Source organism: Silene latifolia, chromosome X (assembly GCF_048544455.1).
Source record: "Silene latifolia isolate original U9 population chromosome X, ASM4854445v1, whole genome shotgun sequence".
NCBI classification, from domain to species: domain Eukaryota; kingdom Viridiplantae; phylum Streptophyta; class Magnoliopsida; order Caryophyllales; family Caryophyllaceae; genus Silene; species Silene latifolia.
The window spans coordinates 211,574,225-211,597,178 of NC_133537.1; the positions used below are offsets into that span (position 1 = coordinate 211,574,225).

At 39.2% G+C, this 22,954-nt stretch overlaps 2 non-coding genes across 2 annotated transcripts; one reads left to right on the top strand and one right to left on the bottom strand.

Moving 5' to 3' along the window:
• Positions 1-1,209: 1,209 nt before the first annotated feature.
• On the bottom strand, positions 1,210-1,316 carry LOC141625181 (small nucleolar RNA R71). Its single transcript, XR_012534975.1, has one exon. It is a non-coding gene; the product is annotated as a small nucleolar RNA R71 (small nucleolar RNA).
• A 9,845-nt stretch (positions 1,317-11,161) lies between these two features.
• Positions 11,162-11,268, top strand: LOC141624525 (small nucleolar RNA R71). The gene has a single exon (XR_012534332.1). It is a non-coding gene; the product is annotated as a small nucleolar RNA R71 (small nucleolar RNA).
• The last annotated feature ends 11,686 nt before the right edge of the window (positions 11,269-22,954 follow it).

The window sequence follows — 22,954 nt, forward strand, 5'->3', positions numbered from 1 at the left end:
TAGACCGTGCATATAGTTGAGTAGGGAGGATTATGTCGACTTGTAGGTGTTGTACAATATAATCGAGTCGCCTCCGGGACCCAAACCTTCCTCGGATTGTAAGATATAAACCAACTCGATCCTATCACAACAATAATTGCTTGCTTATAATTTGAGAATATGTTTGTATGATCAATTTCTATGAATCCCCTATGAACCCATGACACCCTAGTGCTTTTAATCAATTGTTTACATCTCATTTTAGTCATCTTGCTTGTTTTACTTTTATTGTTATTTAGTTTAGTGATCTTCTTATCTCAATCCAAATTGTGACACCCCTGGACACCACTACTTGCAATCGAAAATCCTACATCAATACCCGTCCCTAGGGATTCGACCTTTACTTGCCTCTTTAATAGTAGTCGAGTTGTTTGTGAAGTTATAAATATTGTTTTAGTCTAGGTGCTCTTAATGACAAGTAACCGAAATCTAAGCTCAAAGCGGACCGACCAAAAATGGCGCCGTTGCCGGGGACGGTGTTAACTTGATTTGATTTTCTTTGATTGTTATTGGTTGTGTCATTCTTTGCCTTGGGGAAGTAAAACTCCTCAAGGTTTGTTCTAATTGTTTTCGAGTAGTTTGATATTTTGCATGTCTAGAAGATCACAAGGTAACTTGTTACCCATTGATCACGAAATTGAAAGGACTTTGACAACCAATAGAAGACTTGCTAGAAACACTTTGAGAGGTATTAGTGAGGTTGTAGATATTCAACCAAATACTATTGAGTTCATCAACCCTTTTGCAAGAGAAGGTGAGGAGAACCCAACACAAAATCAACCACACAATCAACCCACAATGCCTAAGTTTTCATCACATTCCGTACCAACCGAGGAAAACCTACCCAATGGAACTCCCACACCACAACACTTAACCGGAAATTTTATTGCAAAATCCGCATTTATCCAATTAGTCAAAAGAAGCCAATTTGGGGGGATGCCTAGTGAAGACCCTCATTCTCACATGGAGACTTTTTGTGACTATTGTGATGTGATTTCACAAACCGGAGTGATTCAAGACCAAATTCGATGGGTCTTATTTCCTTTTTCCCTAATTGGTACCGCGAAACAATGGTTGAACAGCCTTGATAAGGCTACTCTTGGAATTGACTCTTGGAAGTAGTTGACTCTAGCTTTCTACAAAAAATTCTACCCTCCGGAAAAGACTAACATGCTAAGAGCTCAAATCACGGGTTTTAAGAAAAGGGACGAAGAATCTTTGTATGAAGCTTAGAAGCGATTCAAAGGAACTTGTTGCACATGTCCTAATCATGGACTTAACGAGTGGTTCTTAGTACAAAAATTTTGGAATGGTCTTTATGAAGACTCAAGAAACATTCTCAACATGGGATCAAATGGTATGTTCACCGATGACGATAATAAAACTGGGAACAAGATTGAGGAAATGGCGGTCCATAATTCACAAAATAGTAGACCTCGCAAGGCTGCTAGAGAAGGAAAGCATGAAGTGGACTCTATTACTCAATTGGGTGCTCAACTTAGTGCTCATATTGATACCATAAACTTGAAGTTTGAGAAGGATATGGCTAAGCTTGAAGAAGCCTCAAAATCACCAAAGCGTCATGTTAATGCCATGGTGGCATCTTCATCAATCCCAAGTGGGATATGTGAGAATTGTGGAACATTGGGACATGACCAAAGTGAATGTAGGGGAACAAATGAGCAAGTGAATGCTTTTCAAGCATACAAAAGTGGTACCCCTTATTCCAACTATTACAATGAAAACACCAAATTCCACCCAAATCTCTCATACAAAATCCAAAATGTTCAAAACCCTCAACCAACATACACCCCACCTCCCATGAGAAACCAAAATAAAAGACCCTTTTTCAACCATAACAAAGGTTATCAAAATCAAACTCCATACAATCAACAAAATGACCAAGGTTTTGATGTTCAAAAAGCGGTCCTCCAAATGCAAAAGAATCAACAAGAATTTTTCACTCAAATGCAAAAAGATAGCCAAGCAAAAGACATCACCATCAACAACATCCTAGCCCACGTAAAAATGTTGGAAACTCAAATGACCCAACTAGCATCTTCAAACTCTCAAAGACAAAAGGGGCAATTACCACCTCAAAGTAATCCCCCAAGACATGAAACGGTTAGTGCCATTCACTTGAGGAGTGGTACGAGATATGAAAGGCCAAAGAAGCAAGTTAAGGATGAAGATGTGGAAGCTAGTGACAAGGAAAGAGTTGTGCAAAACTCTAGGGAAGAAGAGCCCATCAATCAAGAAGTTTTGAAGAACAGTGAAGAAAAGGCCAAAGAGAAGGATCCCATTGTGATTAGACTTCCATTCACAAGTCGTCAAGCTAAGCCTATGTTTGATGACCAACTTGGAAAATTCATGGAAATTGAAATGAATTTAGAAGTCTCGATTCCTTTCACGGAATTGATCAATCACGTTCCGGCCTATGCAAAGTACATGAAGGACATCCTTACGAAGAAGAAACCAATCCGGAAGCTTGAGACTATTGCCTTCACTAAGGTGAGTAGTGCCATCCTTCAAGGGAGTTCACCTCCAAAACTCAAGGATATGGGAAGTTTCTCCATTCCATGCACTATTGGTGACACTACAATCAACATGGCTTTATATGACTGATCGGTCTGTTTCGTGTTCACAATTTAAGGTGTGGTCGTTGGGTCACGTCCGAATCAAAACACAATTTATAGCTTCACAAACAACTCTACAATTAGTAAAGAGGCAAGTAAAGGTCGGATCCCAAGGGACAGGTATTGAAATGAGATTTCTATTGCAACTAGTGGTGTCTTAGGGGTGTCACAAATTGGGTTAATGTAGAAGGTCACTAAACTAAAATATCAATAGAAATAAACAAGCAAGATGAATTAAAGAGTTGTAAACAATTGATTAAAAAGCACTAGGGTGTCATGGGGTCATAGGGGAATCATGAGAATTGATCATACAAACATGTTCTCAAATTATAAGCAAGCAATTATTGTTGTGATGGATTGAGTTGGGTTATATCTTACAATCCTAGGAAAGTTTGGGTCCTGGAGCCGAATCGATTAGATTGTACAACACCTACAAGTCGACTTAGTCTTCCCTACTCAACAACATGCATGTTCTAATGAGACTCGAGTTGGGTTATGTCTTACAAGTCTCATTGAAAAGATAGGAGATGGTGGTAAATGCAAGGATTCATAGGCTTAGCATTTCATCAAATATAACATGTGCAAGAGTTGAGATCAAAACAAGCAAGCAAATAAAACATGAAAGCATATTAATTTAAGCATGAATCATTCCCCATGTTGGTTTCCCCTAATCACCCATTAACCCTAGCTAAGAGACTACTCACTCATTATCATGTTGATCATGCTAGCAAGGTTGTCAATCATACCAACAAAATGAAACATGATGAATAAATGAAAGTAATTAACAATAATTAAAAAGGGATTAAGAGAATTATACCTACTAATGATTCCAATAATAAAGCAAAGATAAAAGAAGTACTTGATGCTTGATTGAGAGGTTGTCAATCTCCCAATAATAACCCAAATAATCTTCAATTACCCAAAACAAAGGATGAACAAAAGAGAGATTAAGGAAATGAAACTTGTATTATAACTTGATTAATTGTTGATTACAAAATTAAAGAGAGATTTGATTGGTATTAACTACTCTAAGAATTGATAAGAAGAACATGCTCTTCTAATTAGACTAATGGAGTATTTATAGTGTAGATTAGGGGGATGCATTAGGGTTAACTAAGGGCTAAACTAGTAATTACACTTTTTAGATTGAGCAGGGAGGAGCCGGTATTTTTTGAAGGAAGGGCTTCTTTCTTTGTAGCTTGGAGAAGACGAAATTGCGCTGTAGAGGAATCCGAGCGGATTCTGGCGGTGGAACACGAGCGGCTTTAGAGGAATCCGGGCGGATTGTGGCAGGGCTAGCCCGAGATTGTAGTCAATCCGCACGGATTGTTCTTCAGCAAGATTTCTTCTTCTTTTCTTCGCTTTTCTTCATAAATTCCTTGGGGATTTCCTTGGGGACTCAAGCATCCTTTCTCAACATTGCTCATGATACTATAATATGCACAAAGGCCTTTTAATCTTGTCTCTCCTTGATTCTTGGTCATTGGATTCGATCAATTTAGTCTCGTTTTGCCATGAAAATACAAGATTCTTACTCCTTTCCTACCAAGGAATCAAAATCTCAAAGAATATGCAAAACAAATAACTAAAGATAAGAAATGACCCAAATATGCACTAAAAAGCATAGGAACAAGGCTAATTCGGGGGCTAAATATGCGCTAATTATGGTTACATCAAATATCCCCAAACCGAACCTTTGCTCGTCCCGAGTAAAGAGGTGACAAAGACTAGGACCATTATTTAAACTAACCTAATAACATAGCCGATATGAGACAATTAGCGGGTCTCACTCCGCCCCTTCAACTCACAACAAGACAACCATGAGGTAGGATGCCTTCTTGCAAGGCAAGGTGGGTCTTGCCAAAATGGCGACACATCCAAACATTAAGCACACAAAATCACATAATGGATGCATCTACAAAAGAATAGCCACTTCCTCATCAAGCGGCGGAGGCACTAAAGAGGAACAAATTTAAGAGCATGTAATCCTTCACAAATACTAGTTCAACAAATTACTAAGGCTAAGAGGATGGCACTAAATCACCTCCAAATGGTGTTAAACTAGACTACTTTCGTCCTCAATTTCCAAATGCTTTCGTCAAGAGCGATCGGATGGTGGTGGAATGATGATCCCTATGATGCTAGTAGCATATGACATGACAAGCCTTGAATTCTCTACAAAAGTAAAGGTCATGGATCGTCCCAAGCTCGACAAAGTGGCTTGACGAAAAGGCTTTTTGGGAATGAAATACTCAAATCTTTATACACAACGAGTGGTTATGACTAGTATTCAAAATTGTCCTCATTTCACTTTCACATTTCAAAAATTTTAGATGGGGTTTGTCCCTTCCGGGCTAGTGTCCTTTGCTTTCGCCAATCGCTTATTAGGCAACCGGTTAACCTCTACACAATAGCTTTTCGGGGTGATAGTCACTCTGTCTCTGGGCGGCCGAATTCACAACCGTGTGGGGGCCCAATTCAATGGATCCCGCACCAAAGCACATCGAAGTGGTACGCCTCCATCAAAACAATTTAAATTTCTCAACATTCAACAATTCATAACATTTGAGGTTTCCTTGGCATTAAATTACTTCCACATGACAAAATTCTTTGAAATGAGCACTTCAAGCTTATTGATAGAAAATATTTTTGGGTTACCTTACCACAAGGTCAATCAAGGTCACCTAGACAAGTTAACCAAGTTCACATCGCATCACGAGGTTGGATAGGTGACTCACATGCAAACCCTTGACTAGGCTTTGGGTCATGGGTCAAAAGACACTAGTATGACACTATCTAGGGTGTTTTACAACCATTCTAGTAGGCAAAATCTTAAGTTGAACAAGTATTTGTAATGGCTTAGTTGCTCTTGTCAAAGTTCCTAATTAGGCATTTTTCAAAACTTTTATCTAAATGCAACTATATGCTATGATGCAACTAATATATACATCCTAATGCAAGTGATTCTATCAACTAATATGACATATAAACTAAATGCAAGTCCTGAGTTCACATTGTTATACCGCATCAAACAAAAGAAAGCCACATAGTCATTAACATAAAGAGGAAAAAGGAGATTGGAAAGATCATACCATGCGGTCTTCATGATCCTCATGTCTCGGACGTGGCGTAGTCAATCAATGTGAACAAGGATAGAACAAACACAATATATACAATAATATAAACAAGACTACACTACAAAAGGAAATAAACATGTTTTTGGCTTTTTAATTTTTTCAATTTTTATGATTTTCAAAATTTTTCAATTTTTATCATTTTGGAATATAAAGTTAAGTTAGAATTCCCCATCCCCACACTAATATGGGCATTGTCCTCAATGGCCAAAATGATGGGAAATTATGCAAAGTTGATGCATGATTTCTATACTAAATGCAATCTACACTAGTTTACACTACGTGATGCATGGTTTTTGTTATGACGGAGAGGATAATTTAGATTACCTCCCGTTGTGTATGCATTAACTTCCCCAAACCTAGTTAGACACTATTGCTAATGTCCAAGGATGGGTGTAGTTCATGCACACACTATGCAATGCATGAAACTAATTTGTCATTTTGGATTTTGAAAGTGGGAACAATAAAATGAGAACACCTCAATGGTACCGAGGTTTGAGTCCTCTATGGTGCTAGGACTACTCCAACAATGATCAAGAAAATAATTAAAACAAATAGAGAAATAGACAAACCATGAGAGGGTAGGAGCCTCTAAGGCTTGCTAATCTTCCATCATATCATCACCATCATCACTTTCCTCATTAGAAGTGGTCACATTGCCACTTCCCTCTTCATTTGCTTCTTCACTTTCTTCTTCTTCACCTTGCTCATCATCTTGCTCACGATCCTCTTCTCCTTCTTCACTTTCTTTCTCATCAATGTTATCATCAACTTCTTCATTATTAACAACCTCATTGTCACCCGAAACGACCCTAGATGCACCCGGAAATAGGACTTCTTTATCCGCCCAACTAGGCAAAGGACATGATGGATCAAGTAGTCCTTGCCTAGCTAAGTTTAGGAGGGGTGGATATTGAGCCAAGTAAGCATTTTTCCGATCTTCAAAGGCTTGCTTGTGCATTGCTTGCATGAGAAGAGTCAAATAATCATTTCTTGCTTCAACACCTTCTGGCTTGAACTCTTGGTACTCAAAAGGGTAAGGTGGTGTGACAATGGAAGAGGAGGGAATTGCAAGTTCACCCTTTTGTTGTCGGATAATATACTCGGCCTCTTTTGAAAGGGGAAGTAGATAATTGGTCCGGTGGACGCTTAGACGACAAATCTTTGAAGGCAAAGTAAACGATCTAGCCTCACTAGTGAGCCATCCATACTCGGTGTCAAGAGGATTATGGGCAACCCACTTGTACTTTTGTATCATAGTATGCATATCAACAAGATGACCACCCTCCTTTGATTTATACTTGTTATCCTTGTTGAAGTTAGGATCAAAGTATTTAGCTAGGATAGTGACTAGGCCGCCATTGACAATAACGGTAGTGCCTTTCTTCCCACAATCAATGTTGAGCCATCTATCTACCAAAAGCCTTAAAGAGTTGAAAGGCTTGGTGTGGACTCTTCCAATGTTCAAAGCCGATTTAAGAAGAATAAAATCAAGTTTGGTGAAATGGTTGGGATCTTTCCCTGCAATAATGGTGTTTCCTATGACCTTGTGCCATACCCTTATGCCCGGATGGTGGACTAAAAGAGCACGACTCGCATGAAAATCCTCAAATTTCCTTCCGGAAACTGCCTCCCAAAGAGGGTCGGGGTCATACTTTCCATAATTCTTAAAATAACTCGGTTCATCACTAAGACCCAAAATTTCACCCAATTCCCTAAAGGAAATGCGTCTACTAACATTAGCTAGACGAAACTCGAGGTTCTCCCTAGTCTCAACTTTGGTGACTTTCAAAGAACTCAAAAATTCCAAGGTAAGGGAGGGGTATGTCAATTCTTTTGATTCAAACAATTTCTCCAACCCCATTGCTTTTAAAAAGGCTCTAGTTTGCTCAAGAACACCCAATTTTTCTAAGGTATCTTCACAAATAAACTTGGTGGATTGAAATGATTTCCTAGCAAACTTGGCAAAAGTATCTCTATGGGTTTCGGAAATAAAAGTTACCTCCGGATAATGCAAAAGTTGATCAATTTCCGGAGTAGAAGATGTTGTTGCTCCCATAGAAGGTTGTTGTTGTTGTTGCACTTCCAAGTTTGGGGTTGCTACCACCATAGCCAATGCTTTCTTTGCTTGAAGAGCCTTTTGCCTTTGTGAAAGTGTCTTAGCCTTTGGTGCCTTTGTTGCCCCCTTAGTCCTTGCCATTGATGAATTAACCAAGAAAAGAATGAAAAATCTTCAATTTGTAGTATACCCAAATTGATTTAAAGGTGAAAGGCTTTGCCTTTATGAATTCAAAAATCGACTCAAATGTTGAAGATTTTGTGCTTGGTTTTGATTTTTATTGAAAAAGGAGTGATTGATTTGTTGTTAAAAGGATGATTTGATTTGATTTTGGTGAATGTAGTTGAGGAATTTTGTTTTTGTGATGGAGAGGATGAGGGTTTTGATGTTTTTGAGTAGTGTTATGAATGAATGAATGAATGAATGAATGAATGAAGGTAGGAGGGGTTTTATAAAGCCCAAAAAAATTCGAACTGCAGGGGCAATCCGTGCAGTTTCTGCTCAAGACGGGCGGATTCTGCACTTTCTGGGTTGGGAAAAACTCGCCTAAAGACGGGCGTCTTTAAGAGAAGACACTCGGATTCGCTGACACGGGACGGGCGGATTCTTCAGAAGACGGACGGATTTCAGTCCAGGAATTTTTCTTGTTTTCCTCAGCAGAGAAGACGGACGGATTTTCAGAGACGAGCGGATTGCTATTCAGGACGCCCGGATTCTCTTACAGTCAAAAATATTTCAAAAATTCAGCTCATAGGGACGTGCGTCTTCTAACCAATACGCTCGGATTGTCTGTAGACGGGCGGATTCTCCTGAATCCGCTCGGGTTCGGCCCCTTTGTACCCGGATTCGGTTCTATCCGTGTACAATGCATATCCCTTATCATTCTTCCATTCTTATTTATATCTTGTGTTCTTCATTGTGGGGGAGCTACTAAGGCATGGATAGCCTAGGCAATTGCTATCCCCACACTAAGCTAGAGCACTACACATTAATTGAAATTATTAGTCCCTCCCTCACTTCTCTCAAACATGACAATTATCTTGATCAAAGTAAATAAAAATCCAAAGATGACAAAAATGCAATATAAGAATTGAAATGCGAGTTAGGGAGTTAGAAATATTTACAAACGGTGGTTTAAGGAGGACTCCACCAAACTCTCATTCTTGATGAGATGTCAAGGGGGCATGTTCAAGGTGTTGTTGATGTTGCTCAACACCTTGAAAAAGTAATCGAAAGCTTGTTCATTATTGTTATAGAGCTCTTCAATAGACTTTGGCCCTTGTTGTGGGTCTTGATCGATGGCATTACCAATGTAGGGATTAAAAATCCCTTCAAATTCGTTGTCCCAAAGACCACAAACTTCATTAAGTTGATCATTGAAAATCTCTTGATTTGATAGAGACAACTCTCCCAAATTCCTCTCTTGGCCAATGAGGCCATCTTCGTCTTCTTTGATTGATTTTGATGAGCTTTGCAAGCTCTCCTTGTCACAATTTACTTGCTCTTTGAATGGAGCATCTTCAATTTTCTTCTTCCATTGGAGTTCCGATTTCTTCCTCTCATCCTTTCGGCTAAAATGATCAATCATGAAACACGGTTCATGCAAACGAGGAGCTCTCATAGTCTTGTCAAGATTAAAGGTTATGCTTTCATCTCCCACTTCTAGAGTGAGCTCACCATGTTTCACATCAATCACCGCACCCGCGGTGTGTAGGAAAGGTCTTCCTAGAATGATTGGAATGTTGGAATCTTCCTCCATATCAACAATGACAAAGTCCATCGGGATGAAAAACTTCCCAATTCGCACGGGGACATCTTCCCATATCCCTAATGGTGTCTTCGTCGATCTATCGACCATTTGGAGTGTGATGTTGGTGTATTTAAGCTCTCCCATCCCCAACCTTTTACTCACCGAGTACGGCATAACACTCACACTAGCCCCTAGATCACATAGGGCTTTGTTGATCGTTGTGTCGCCAATGGTACACGGTATCGAGAAGCTTCCCGGATCCTTTAGTTTTGGAGGTGAACTCCCTTGAAGTATTGCACTACTCACCTTAGTGAAGGCGATAGTTTCAAGTTTCCGGATTGACTTCTTCTTTGTGAGGATATCTTTCATGTATTTCGCATAGGCCGGCACGTGATTTATTAATTCCGTGAAAGGAATTGAGACTTCCAAATTCTTCACAATTTCCATGAACTTTCCAAGTTGGTCATCAAATTTGGGCTTGGCTTGACGACTTGGAAAAGGAAGTCTAATCACAATGGGCTCCTTCTCCTTGACCTTGTCTTCATTTTTCTTTGAAATTTTTTCTTTTGATGATTCTCCATCTTTGGAGTTTTGGACAATTTCTTCCTTATCACTAGCTTCCACAACTTCATCCTCAACTTGCTTCTTCGGTGCTTCATACCTTGTACCACTTCTCAAGTGAATGACACTAACCGTTTCATGTCTTGGGGGATTACTTTGAGGTGGTAATTGCCCCTTTTGTCTTTGTGAGCTTGAAGATGCTAGTTGAGTCAATTGTGTTTCCAACATCTTGGTGTGAGCTAGAATGTTGTTGATGGTGGTTTCCTTTGCTTGACTATCTTTTTGCATTTGAGTGAAAAATTCTTGTTGATTCTTTTGCATTTGGAGGACCACTTTTTGGACATCAAAACCTTGGTCATTTTGGTGATTGTATGGATTTTTATTTTGGTAACCTTGGTTTTGATTGTAAAAGGGTCTTTGATTTTGGTTTCTCATGGGTGGTGGAGTGTATGTTGTTTGAGGGTTTTGAACATTTTGGCTTTTGTATGAGAGATTTGGGTGAAACTTGGTGTTTTCATTGTAATAGTTGGAATAAGGGGTACCACTCTTGTATGCTTGGAAAGCATTCACTTGTTCATTTGTTCTCCTACATTCACTTTGGTCATGTCCCAAAGTTCCACAATTCTCACATATCCCACTTGGGATTGATGAGGATGCCGTCATGGCATTAACATGATGCTTTGGTGATTTTGAGACTTCTTCAAGTCTAGCCATAGCTTTTTCAAACTTCAAATTGATTGTGTCAATATGAGCACTAAGTTGAGCACCCAATTGAGTAACGGAGTCCACTTCATGCTTTCCTCCTCTAGTAGCCTTGCGAGGTCTACTATATTGTGAGTTATGGACCTCCATTTCCTCAATTTTGTTCCATGTTTGATTGTCATCAACTTCGGTGAACATTCCATTTGATCCCATGTTGAGAATGTTCCTTGAATCTTCATATAAACCATTCCAAAATTGTTGTACCAAGAACCATTCGCTAAGTCCATGGTGAGGACATGAGCGACAAATTCCCTTGAACCGCTCCCAAGCTTCATACAAAGATTCTTCATCCCTTTGCTTAAAACCCGTAATTTGAGCTCTTACCATGTTAGTCTTTTCCGGTGGGTAGAATTTTTTGTAGAAAGCTAGAGCCAACTTCTTCCAAGAATCTATTCCGAGAGTGGCCTTGTCAAGGCCCTTCAACCATTGTTTCGCGGTGCCGATTAGAGAAAAAGGAAATAAGACCCATCGAATTTGGTCTTGAGTCACACCGGTTTGAGAGATTGCATCACAATAGTCGCAAAAGGTTTCCATATGAGAATGAGGGTCTTCACTAGGCATCCCCCCAAATTGGCTCCTTTCGACTAATTGGATAAAGGCGGATTTGGCAATAAAATTTCCGGTTAGATGTTGTGGTGTAGGAGTACCATTGGGTAGGTTCTCCTCGGTGGGTACGGAATGTGACGAGAATTTAGGCATTGTAGGTTGATTTTGTGGGGTATTGTGTAATGGGTTCTCCTCTCCTTCTATTGCGAAAGGGTTGATGAACTCAATAGTTGGTTGAACAATCTCACTAATACCTCTCAAATTCCTCCTAGCAAATCTCCTATTGTTCGTTAAGGTCCTTTCAATTTCACGGTCAAAAGGTAACAAATCACCTTGTGACCTCCTAGACATGCAAAATATCAAACAACTCGAAAACAATTAGAACAAACCTTGAGGAGTTTTACTTCCCCAAGGCGAAGAAAGACACAACTAATAACAATAAAAGGAAATCTAAATCAAGTAAACACCGTCCCCGGCAACGGCGCCAATTTTGATCGGTCCGTTTCGTGTTCACAATTTAAGGTGTGGTCGTTGGGTCACGTCCGAATCAAAACACAATTTATAGCTTCACAAACAACTCTACAATTAGTAAAGAGGCAAGTAAAGGTCGAATCCCAAGGGACGGGTATTGAAATGAGATTTCTATTGCAACTAGTGGTGTCTTAGGGGTGTCACAAATTGGGTTGATGTAGAAGGTCACTAAACTAAAATATCAATAGAAATAAACAAGCAAGATGAATTAAAGAGTTGTAAACAATTGATTAAAAAGCACTAGGGTGTCATGGGGTCATATGGGAATCATGGGAATTGATCATACAAACATGTTCTTAAATTATAAGTAAGCAATTATTGTTGTGATGGATTGAGTTGGGTTATATCATACAATCCTAGGAAAGTTTGGGTCCCGGAGCCGAATCGATTAGATTGTACAACACCTACAAGTCGACTTAGTCTTCCCTACTCAACAACATGCATGTTCTAATGAGACTCGAGTTGGGTTATGTCTTACAAGTCTCATTGAAAAGATAGGAGATGGTGGTAAATGCAAGGATTCATAGGCTTAGCATTTCATCAAATATAACATGTGCATGAGTTGAGATCAAAACAATCAAGCAAATAAAACATGAAAGCATATTAATTTAAGCATGAATCATTCCCCATGTTGGTTTCTCCTAATCACCCTTTAACCCTAGCTAAGAGACTACTCACTCATTATCATGTTGATCATGCTAGCAAGGTTGTCAATCATACCAACAAAATGAAACATGATGAATAAATGAAAGTAATTAACAATAATTAAAAAGGGATTAAGAGAATTATACCTACTAATGATTCCAATAATAAAGCAAAGATAAAAGAAGTACTTGATGCTTGATTGAGAGGTTGTCAATCTCCCAATAATAACCCAAATAATCTTCAATTACCCAAAACAAAGGATGAACAAAAGAGAGATTAAGGAAATGAAACTTGTATTATAACTTGATTAATTGTTGATTACAAAATTAAAGAGAGATTTGATTGGTATTAACTACTCTAAGAATTGATAAGAAGAACATGTTCTTCTAATTAGACTAATGGGGTATTTATAGTGGAGATTAGGGGGATGCATTAGGGTTAACTAAGGGCTAAACTAGTAATTACACTTTTTAGATTGAGCAGGGAGGAGCCGGTATTTTTCGAAGGAAGGGCTTCTTTCTTTGTAGCTTGGAGAAGACGAAATTGCGCTGTAGAGGAATCCGAGCGGATTAGTGTCGGGACGGGCGGATTCTGGCGGTGGAACACGAGCAGCTTTGGAGGAATCCGGGCGGATTGTGGCAGGGCTAACCCGAGCGTCTTGTGTTGAAACCGCACGGATTGTGCAGGTGGAGGACGGCTGGATTGTAGTCAATCCGCACGGATTGTTCTTCAGCAAGATTTCTTCTTCTTTTCTTCCCTTTTCTTCATAAATTCCTTGGGGATTTCCTTGGGGACTCAAGGATCCTTTCTCAACATTGCTCATCTACTATAATATGTACAAAGGCCTTCTAATCTTGTCTCTCCTTGATGCTTGGTCATTGGATTCGATCAATTTAGTTTCGTTTTGCCATGAAAATGCAAGATTCTTACTCCTTTCCTACCAAGGGATCAAAATCTCAAAGAATATGCAAAACAAAGAACTAAAGATAAGAAATGACCCAAATATGTACTAAAAAGCATGGGAACAAGGCTAATTCGGGGGCTAAATATGCGCTAATTATGGTCACATCAGTGACCTTGGGGCAAGTGTTAGTGTCATGCCATATTCGGTTAGCAAGAAGCTAGGAATGGGAGAACTCTATTATACCAACATCATGCTTCAAATGGCGGATATATCAACAAAGACACCTTTAGGGGCATGGGAAGATGTTCCCGTGAGAATTGGAAAATTCTTCATCCCGGTGGATTTCGTTATTGTTGACATGGAAGTAGACTCCAACATTCCTATTATCTTAGTAAAACCTTTCTTGCACACCGCGGGAGCGGTGATCGATGTGAAGCACGGAGAACTCACCCTTGAAGTGGGAGATGAAACCATCCCTTTCAATCTTGACAAGACCATGAGAGCTCCCCGATTGCATGAGCCATGTTTTATGGTTGATCACTATAGCCGGAAGGATGATAGGAAGAAGTTGGAATTTCAATGGAAAAAGAAAGTGGATGACGCTTCATCAAAAGAACAAGGAAATTGCAACAATGAGAGCTTGAAAAGCTCACCCATGACAAGTGAAGAAGATGGCCTCATTGGCCATGATAAGAAAGAAGGAGAGTTGTCTCTATCAACTCAAGAAATTTTTAATGATCAAGTAGACGAAGTTTGCGGTCTTTGGGATGATGAGTTTGAAGGGATATTCAATCCCTATATTGGTAATGCTATGAACCAAGACTATCATGGATAACAACAAGTACACAAATCTACTGAGGACCTTTATCATGATCATGAGCAAGCTTTCGACTACTTCTTCAAGGTGTTGAGTAACATCAACAACACCTTGAACATGCCCCCTTGACATCTCACATTGGATGAGGGTTTGGTGGAGTACTCCCTAAACCACCATTTATAAATATTATAACTCCCTAACTTGCATTTCAATTATTAAATTGCTTTTTTGTCATTTTTAGATTTATATTTTTGTGCATTGATCAAGATATTCATCATTTTGAGAGAAGTGAGGGAGGGACTTATGATTTTATTGATGTGTAGTGCTTTACCCTAGTATGGGGATAGCAATTGCCTAGGCTATTCATGCCTTTGTAGGGCCCCTACAATGAAGAACACGAGAATTAAAGAATGAAAATGACACGGGTTACGAAGTACCCATGGATGGACCTGAATCCATGTGGTCAGGGAAGAATCCGAGCGGCCAAAAGGACAATCCGCTCGTCCTGAAGAAACCCGAGTGTCCAAGTCACCAGACGCTCGTCTGGTACAACTGCAGAAAACAAAAACCTGGTCTGACAATGAATCCAAGGGTCTCAGCTGAGAAACCGCTCGTCTCATTCTGGACGGTCGTCCTTCAAAAAAAGACGCTCGTCTTTTTGCTGCAAAAATTCTTGGATTTCTCTATAAAGGAATCCGAGCGTCCAGCCAGAAAGACACTCGTCCCTCCACAAAGAATCCGCTCGTCTCTCCAGAAAGACGCTCGTCCTGTGGCGTCTTTTCCTGAGCCAAATTTTGAAGAATCCGAGCGTCCCGACACCTGGTCCTCTCGTCTTCCACTGCATTTTCAAATATAACGGGTCTTTTAAAGCGCTCTTCTCCCATTCATTATCAATTCTTCAAACATACAAACACTACCCAAAACCCAAAAACCCCAAAACCCTCATCCTCTCCATCAACAAAATCAAATTTCCTCAACCAAACTCAACCAAATCAAATCCAAACTTCCTCACAACAAAAATTAATCACTCCTTTTGCAACAACAAGTGATTCAAACACCAAAATCTTCAAGTTTTGAGTCGATTTTTAGGATACAAAACAACATTCATTCATCCTAAATCGATTTGGGTATCACTGAAAATTGGAGATTTCAATCTTTCATTGGTGTAATCAAGCAAAGAAGAATGGCAAGAACTAAAGGAGGCAACAAGGCACCCCAAAAGAAGACACTTTCCAAAAGGCAACTAGCTCTTCAAGCAAAACAATTGTCAAAGGCTTTGGTAGTCCATGAGGCAAGGTTGGAGGTTCAGCAACAGGATCCGTCTATGGAAGCTACAACATTAACAACTCAGGTCATTAAACAATTATCCAATTATCCGGAGGTAATTTTTACATCTGACTCTCATAGGGAGAAATTCATTCTCTTTGCTAAGAAAACCATCATATGTCTGCTAAGTTTATTTGTGAAGATGCATTGTCAAAGTTGGGTGTTTTTGAACAAACTAAAACCTTCTTTGAGTCTATAGGGTTGGGTAAATTGTTTACAATGAAAGAATTGACATACCCCTCCCTCACCTTGGAATTTTTAAGTTCTTTGAAAGTCACAAGGGTGGAGACTCGAACCAACATCGAGTTCCGTCTTGAAAATGATGATAGACGCATAACTTATGGCGAATTGGGTAAGATATTAGGCCTTAGTGATAACCCAAAATATACAAAGACTCCTATCAAGTATGACCCCGCTCCTCTTTGGATGGCAATTTCCGGAAGAAATTCATATGCTTTCATGACTGTCGTGCTCTCTTAGTCCACCATCAGGGCATTAGAGTATGGCATAAGGTCATTGGGAATACTTTGATAGCTAGAAATGGCACAAATCATCTTACCAAACTCGATTGTATTCTTCTTGAGTCGGCCTTGATCATTGGGAGGGAATTTACCAAGCCATACAATGCTCTAAGACTTTTGGTTGAACGATGGCTTAATGTCGATTGTGGCAAAGAAGGCACCGCCTTTATTGTCAATGGAGGACTAGTTACCCATTTGGCTAAGCATTTTAACCGGGATTTCAACAAAAACAACACTTATGTGCCGGTTAAAGGAGGCCATCTTGTTGATATGGACACCATGATTCACAAGTTTAAGTGGGTCAAGCAGGACACTCTTGACAACAAATATGGGTGGTTAACAAATGAAGCTAGATCCTTCACCTTGCCTTCCAAAATTTGTCGATTGAATGTTTACCGACCAAACTTCCTTCTCCCACTCTCCGAAGAGACCGAGTATATCATTCAACAACAAAGGGGCGAAATTGCCGAGCCCTCCTCATCCATTATCACCCCACCTTACCCATTTGAATACCACGAGTTTAAACCCAAAGATGTCAAAGTGGGAAATGATTACTTGACTCTACTCATGAGGGAAATGCATAAGCAAGCTTACAATGATACAGTGGATGCTTACAAGGCCTAATATCCACCCCTCCTACATCTATCTAGGCAAGGACTTCTTGATCCGTCTTGTCCTTTGCCTAGTTGGGCGGATATGGAAGTATTCTTTCCTAGCATTCCTAGTGGTGGTAGACCGGGTGGAGAGGAGATGGTTTTTGAAAAGGGTGGTGACCAAGAAGGAGAAGAAGAAGAGGTTCAAGAAGAAGAAGTCCAAGAAGAGGAAGAAGTAAGTGAGGAAGAACAAGCAAGTGAAAGTGAGAGTGGACATGATTCCACATCTATGGAGGTTGATGATACCTCAAGAGATGATCATAATGATGATACGATGGGTGAGGATTAGCAAACTTTGGAGGCTCCTACATTCTTACACCTCCCTTATGGTTTGTCTACTTCTATTGTTTTTTATTTTATCTTGATCATTTTGTGGAGTCCTAGCAACATTGGAGGACTAACACCTTGGCTTCATTAAGGTGTTCATCATTATTGTTCCCGACTTGTAAAATCCAAAATGACAATCTTTAGTTTTATGCATTGCATTCCTTTTGCATAAACTCCCCCGAAATTCATGACAATAGAAATAATGTCTATTTTGGTTTGGGGAAGTCCATGCATATGCATTGGGAGCTAATTTAAATTATTCTCTCCGCCATAACAAAAACACATGCACCATGTAGTGTAGCTTAGTATAGTTTGCATTTAGTTTAGAAATCATGCATTTTCATTGCATAATTTCCTATCGTATTGGCCATTGAGGACAATGCCCATACTAGGGTGGGGATGGTAAATTCTAACTTGACTTTTATTCAAAATCCAAAAAAATCAAAAATTTCGAAAAATGCAAAAAAATTGAAAAATTGAAAATCCAAAAACAAGTTCATTTCCTTTGTAGTATAGTCTTGTATATATTGTTTTGTATATATTATGTTTGTTCATCCTTGTTCACATTGATTGACTACGCCACATCCGAGACATGAGGATATTGAAGACCGCATGGTATGATCTTTCCAATCTCCTTTCTCCTCTTTATGTTAATGACTATGTGGCTTTATTTTGATTGATGCGGTATAAACAATGTTAATTTAGGACTTGCATTTAGATTATTTAGCATATTAGTTGGTAGAAGCATATGCATTTAGATGTATATATGGTAGTTCCATCATGGCATATAGTTGCATTTAGGAAAAATTTTGTGAAACCGTCTATTTGGGAAACTTGATAAGTGTACATAGGCCCTAGTAGTTGCTTTTTCTTCTTAAGACTTTGCTTGTTAGAATACTTGTAAAACACCCTAGGATGTATCATGCTAGTATCCTTTGACCCATGGATTAAGGCCTAGTCAAGAGTACCTTGTGGTGTGATAACTCCTTGGCTACCGTTTATTCCAAGGTGACCCTTGAAACCATGCAACCATTATTCATCCATGTTCTACCATACATTTTGTCATCAAAGGGAATGGGCAAAAAAATTGTTCAAATTTGAGAAATGAAATAAAAATTCAAAAAGTTTGCAAATGCATCAAAAGAAAAGAGTTGAAAAAATAGACTCCTATGCTTCAAATAAAAGGCACCCTCGTTACTAATTGGGGTGACTTTGAAAATGTTCAAAAGAAAATGCAAAAGTTGAAAGTTGTCAAGTATTGAAATGCTAAACATCAAAAGAAATGGCAAAAAGAAAGTGTTCTCAAGTGTCAAATGCCACAAGAAATTAGGGGGGAAAACAACAACAAAAGCAAACTCCCACATGAAACTCAAATTCTATTGATCCCTTTATCCATCGTATTCATTTTTGTGCGTGGTAGAGAGGGGATGACCCTTTTTCTTGTCTAGGCAAGAAGGGGAATTCCGCGATCCTCCAGTGTTTCTAACACCATAGGGAGTCTATTCTTGACAAAAGCATTTAACGATTGAGGACAAAGGTGCCCTAGGTTGACACAACTTGGAGGTGATTTATTGGTATCCTTCTAGGCTTAGTAGTTTAAAGAAACCATATCTATGAAGGAGTGTGTACCCTTGAATTGCTTCCCCTTTAGATAATTTCCGCCACTTAGATGAGGAAAGTGGCTATTCATTTTGTAGATGCATCCATTACTTGATTTTGTGTGCTTTAATGATTGGATGTGTCGCCATTTTGGCAAGACCCACCTTGCCTTGCAAGAAGGCATCCTACCTCATGGTTGTCTTGTTATGAGTTGAAGGGGCGGAGTGAGACCCGCTAATTGTCTCATATCGGCTATATTAGTAGGATAGTTTAAATAAGGTTCCTAGTTTTGTTACCTCTTTAATTGGGACGAGCAAAGGTTCAGTTAGGGGACATTTAATGTGATCAATATATGAGCATATTTAGTCCCCGAATTAGCCTCTTTCCTATGCTTTTTAGTGCATATTTGGGTCATTTACTATCTTTAGTCCTTTGTTTTGCATATTTTTTGAGGTTTTGTTTCCTTGGTAGGAGAGGAGTGCAAACCTTGCATTTTCATGGCAAAATAGAGCTAAATTGATCGAATCTAATGACCAAGCATCAAAGAGAAGGCAAGACTAGAAGGCCTTTGTACATTATGTAGTAGATGGGCAATGATGAAGAAGATCCTTGCATCCTCGACAAAATCCCGGAGGATTGTTGGAAGAAGAAAAGAAGAAAAGAAGAAATGGCAAAGATCCGAGCGTCTCACCTATCGGGATGCTCGTCCAGAAGCTCCACAGGCCGCTGGTCCAGAAGCTATACAATCCGCTCGTCCCGACCTTTTGGACGCTCGGATTGTCCTCCAGTGCAACACGTCCCCTTCTTTCTTCATTCGAGATGCGCATATTTTTTAAAGACTAGCTAAAAGGAGACCCGCATCTTTTCTTGAGAGGAGCGATTCCTCAAGGACTTAATCGTCATTTAAGCCCTTAGAAACCCTAATTTGTGCACCTAATCCCCACTATAAATACCCCAGTAGTCTAATTATATTATCATGTTCTTCTTATCAATCTTTAGTGTAGTTTATATTATTCTAATCTCTCTTTAATCTTGTAATCAACTTCTAATCAAGTCTTAATACAAATCTCATCTCCTTAATTTCTCTATTAGTCATCTTTTATTTTGGGTAATTGATGATTATTTGGGTTTATTGGGAGATTGACAACCTTCCATCAATCATCAAGTACTTCTATTATTCTTTGCATTATTATTTTGGAATCATTATTAGGTATAATTCTCTTAATCCCTTTTTAATTATTGTTAATCATCTTCATTTATTCATCATGTTTTGCTTTGTTAATATGATTGACAACCTTGTTAACATGTTAAACTTGATAATGAGTGAGTAGTTTCCTTAACTAGGGTTAATAGGGAATTAGGGAAAACCAACATGGGGGATGATTCATGCTTAATTTAATATGTTCACATAATTTATTTGCTTGCTTGTTGTGATCTCAACATATGCACATGTTATGTTTGATGAAATGCGAGCCTATGAATCCTTGCATTTTTTACCCATCACTTACCTTTTCAATGAGACTTGTAAGACATAAACCAACTCGAGTCTTATTAGACCATGCATATAGTTGAGTAGGGAGGATTAAGTCGACTTGTAGGTGTTGTACAATCTAATCGATTCGCCTCTAGGACCCAAACCTTCCTAGGATTGTAAAATATAAACCAACTCGATCCTATCACAACAATAATTTCTTGCTTATAATTTGAGAATATGTTTGTATGATCAATTCCTATGAATCCCATATGAACCCATGACACCCTAGTGCTTTTAATCAATTGTTTACATCTCATTTTAGTCATCTTGCTTGTTTACTTTTATTGTTATTTAGTTTAGGGATCTTCTTATCTCAATCCAAATTGTGACACCCCTAGACACCACTACTTGCAATCGAAAATCCTACATCAATACCCATCCCTTAGGATCCGACCTTTACTTGCCTCTTTACTAGTAGTGGAGTTGTTTGTGAAGTTATAAATATTATTTTGGTCTAGGTGCTCCTAACGACAAGTAACCGAAATCTAAGCTCAAAGTGGACCGACCACATACTCCAACAATTTCCCACTTGTCCGAGACAAGTGTGTGTCACCAATTCTCTTGTCCTATTACAATCTCCCACTCAATACAAGGTGTCTCACAAGTCGTACTTGCATTTGATCATATTTTGAGTGGTTTCCTCGATCTGGAGTGTAACTGTCTGACCGGAATTATCTACCATAGATACTTTACGAGCGTGGCCACGCATTTCCAGTTCACTACTCCTCGAGTGGCCTTGAGATTTCAAACAACCCTGACAAGGGGGTGGACAATTCCTATCGCAATATTCCCTTTGTTTAGCCATAGCTCATCATAACCCTAAATATACCCATTTGACCTCAGTTAAGACGGTCGTGGAGCATAAATCAAAGCCAATCAGAAATTTGTGCCAACTTGGGCGAATTGTCTCTATTCAAAAGAATTGACTCATAAGAATACTATAGAAGCTCTTGCCACGACCAGGCATTATGAATTACCAGAACTCTATAAGCGTTCTCAGCCCGACAGAGTGTCCCATACAGTCTATCTGTGTGATCGACTAGTACTCCCATATGACTCTATGGCACTTGAACTTGCCATCAATCGCATCACATTCTAGTTAGTTCGAGACGTCACCTCCTTCAAGTAACTACGGGCGAATACTATGTCAATCCAGTTCACTTTTATGGGGTTCAATTTGTCTCAAAAACTCATTTGGATACAACAAAGTAAAAAAAAATGATTTTATACAAAGAAACTCAAACGACAAATGCGATCATCACATATAAAACAAAAACAAGATTTTTCATTTCATATCTTATAATCTAATACAAATTTGGCATGCGCTTCAGACCCATGGAAACAACATGTTGGTCATACTTAGCCTGCGATAAAGGTTTGGTTAAAGGATCAGCTATGTCGTCATCCATCCCAACCTTACAATTCGCTATTTCCTTTCTTTCAATGAAATCCCTAATTACATGAAATTTTCTAAGTACGTGTCTAGACTTGTTGCTAGACTTGGGCTCTTTAGCTTGAACAATTGCCCCACTATTATCACAGAAGATCGTGATAGGATCTTTGGCGGTGGGAACTACCCTTAGCCCCTCCTAAAACTACCTAATCCACACGGCTTCCTTGGCAGCTTCTGACGCTGCAACGCACTCAGCCTCCGTAGTAGAATCCGCAATCACATCTTCCTTGAAGCTTCTCCAGCTTACGGCACCACCATTGAGCATGTATATAAATCCAGCCTGGGATTTCATATCATCTCTATCGGTTTGAAAACTCGAGTCTATGTAACCCCTAACACAAAGTTCGGAGTCACCTCTAATCACTAAGATAGAATCCTTAGTCCTTCGCAAGTACTTGAGGATATTCTTAACTGCTATCCAGTGACTCTCACTTGGATTATCTTGATATCTACTAGTCATGCTTAAAGCATATGAGACATATGGACGAGTGCATATTATGGCATACATGATTGATCCAACAGCGGAAGCATAGGGAATCAACTCCATGCGTTCAATATCTTCGGGTTCGGATGGAGATTGAGACTTGCTCAAAATTATTCCACTACCCATAGGAATTAAGCCTCTCTTAGACTGATCCATTTTGAAGCGTCGAAGAACCTTGTCAATATAAGATTCTTGACTCAATGCCAATATCCTTTTGGGTCTATCTCTATAGATCCGGATACCTAATATGCGTTGTGCTTCTCCTAAATCCTTCATTTGGAAATGATTTCCCAACTACTCCTTGACGGAGGATAACATTTGAATGTCATTTCCAATAAGTTGTATGTCATCCACATACAATATTAGGAACACAACATTGCTCCCACTGAACTTCATGTATAAACACGGTTACTCAACACTTCGAGTAAAACCATTTTCTTTTATAACATGATTAAATCGATGGTTCCAGCTTCTTGATGCTTGCTTAAGACCATAAATGGATCTCTTAAGCTTGCACACTTTGTTAGGATTTTTAGGATGTACAAAACCTTCAGGTTGTATCACGTACACCTCCTCTTCTAAATGCCCATTTAGAAAAGCGGTCATTACATCCATTTGCCAGATTTCATAGTCATGAAATGCGGCCATCGTTAACAGTATCTGAATGGATCTT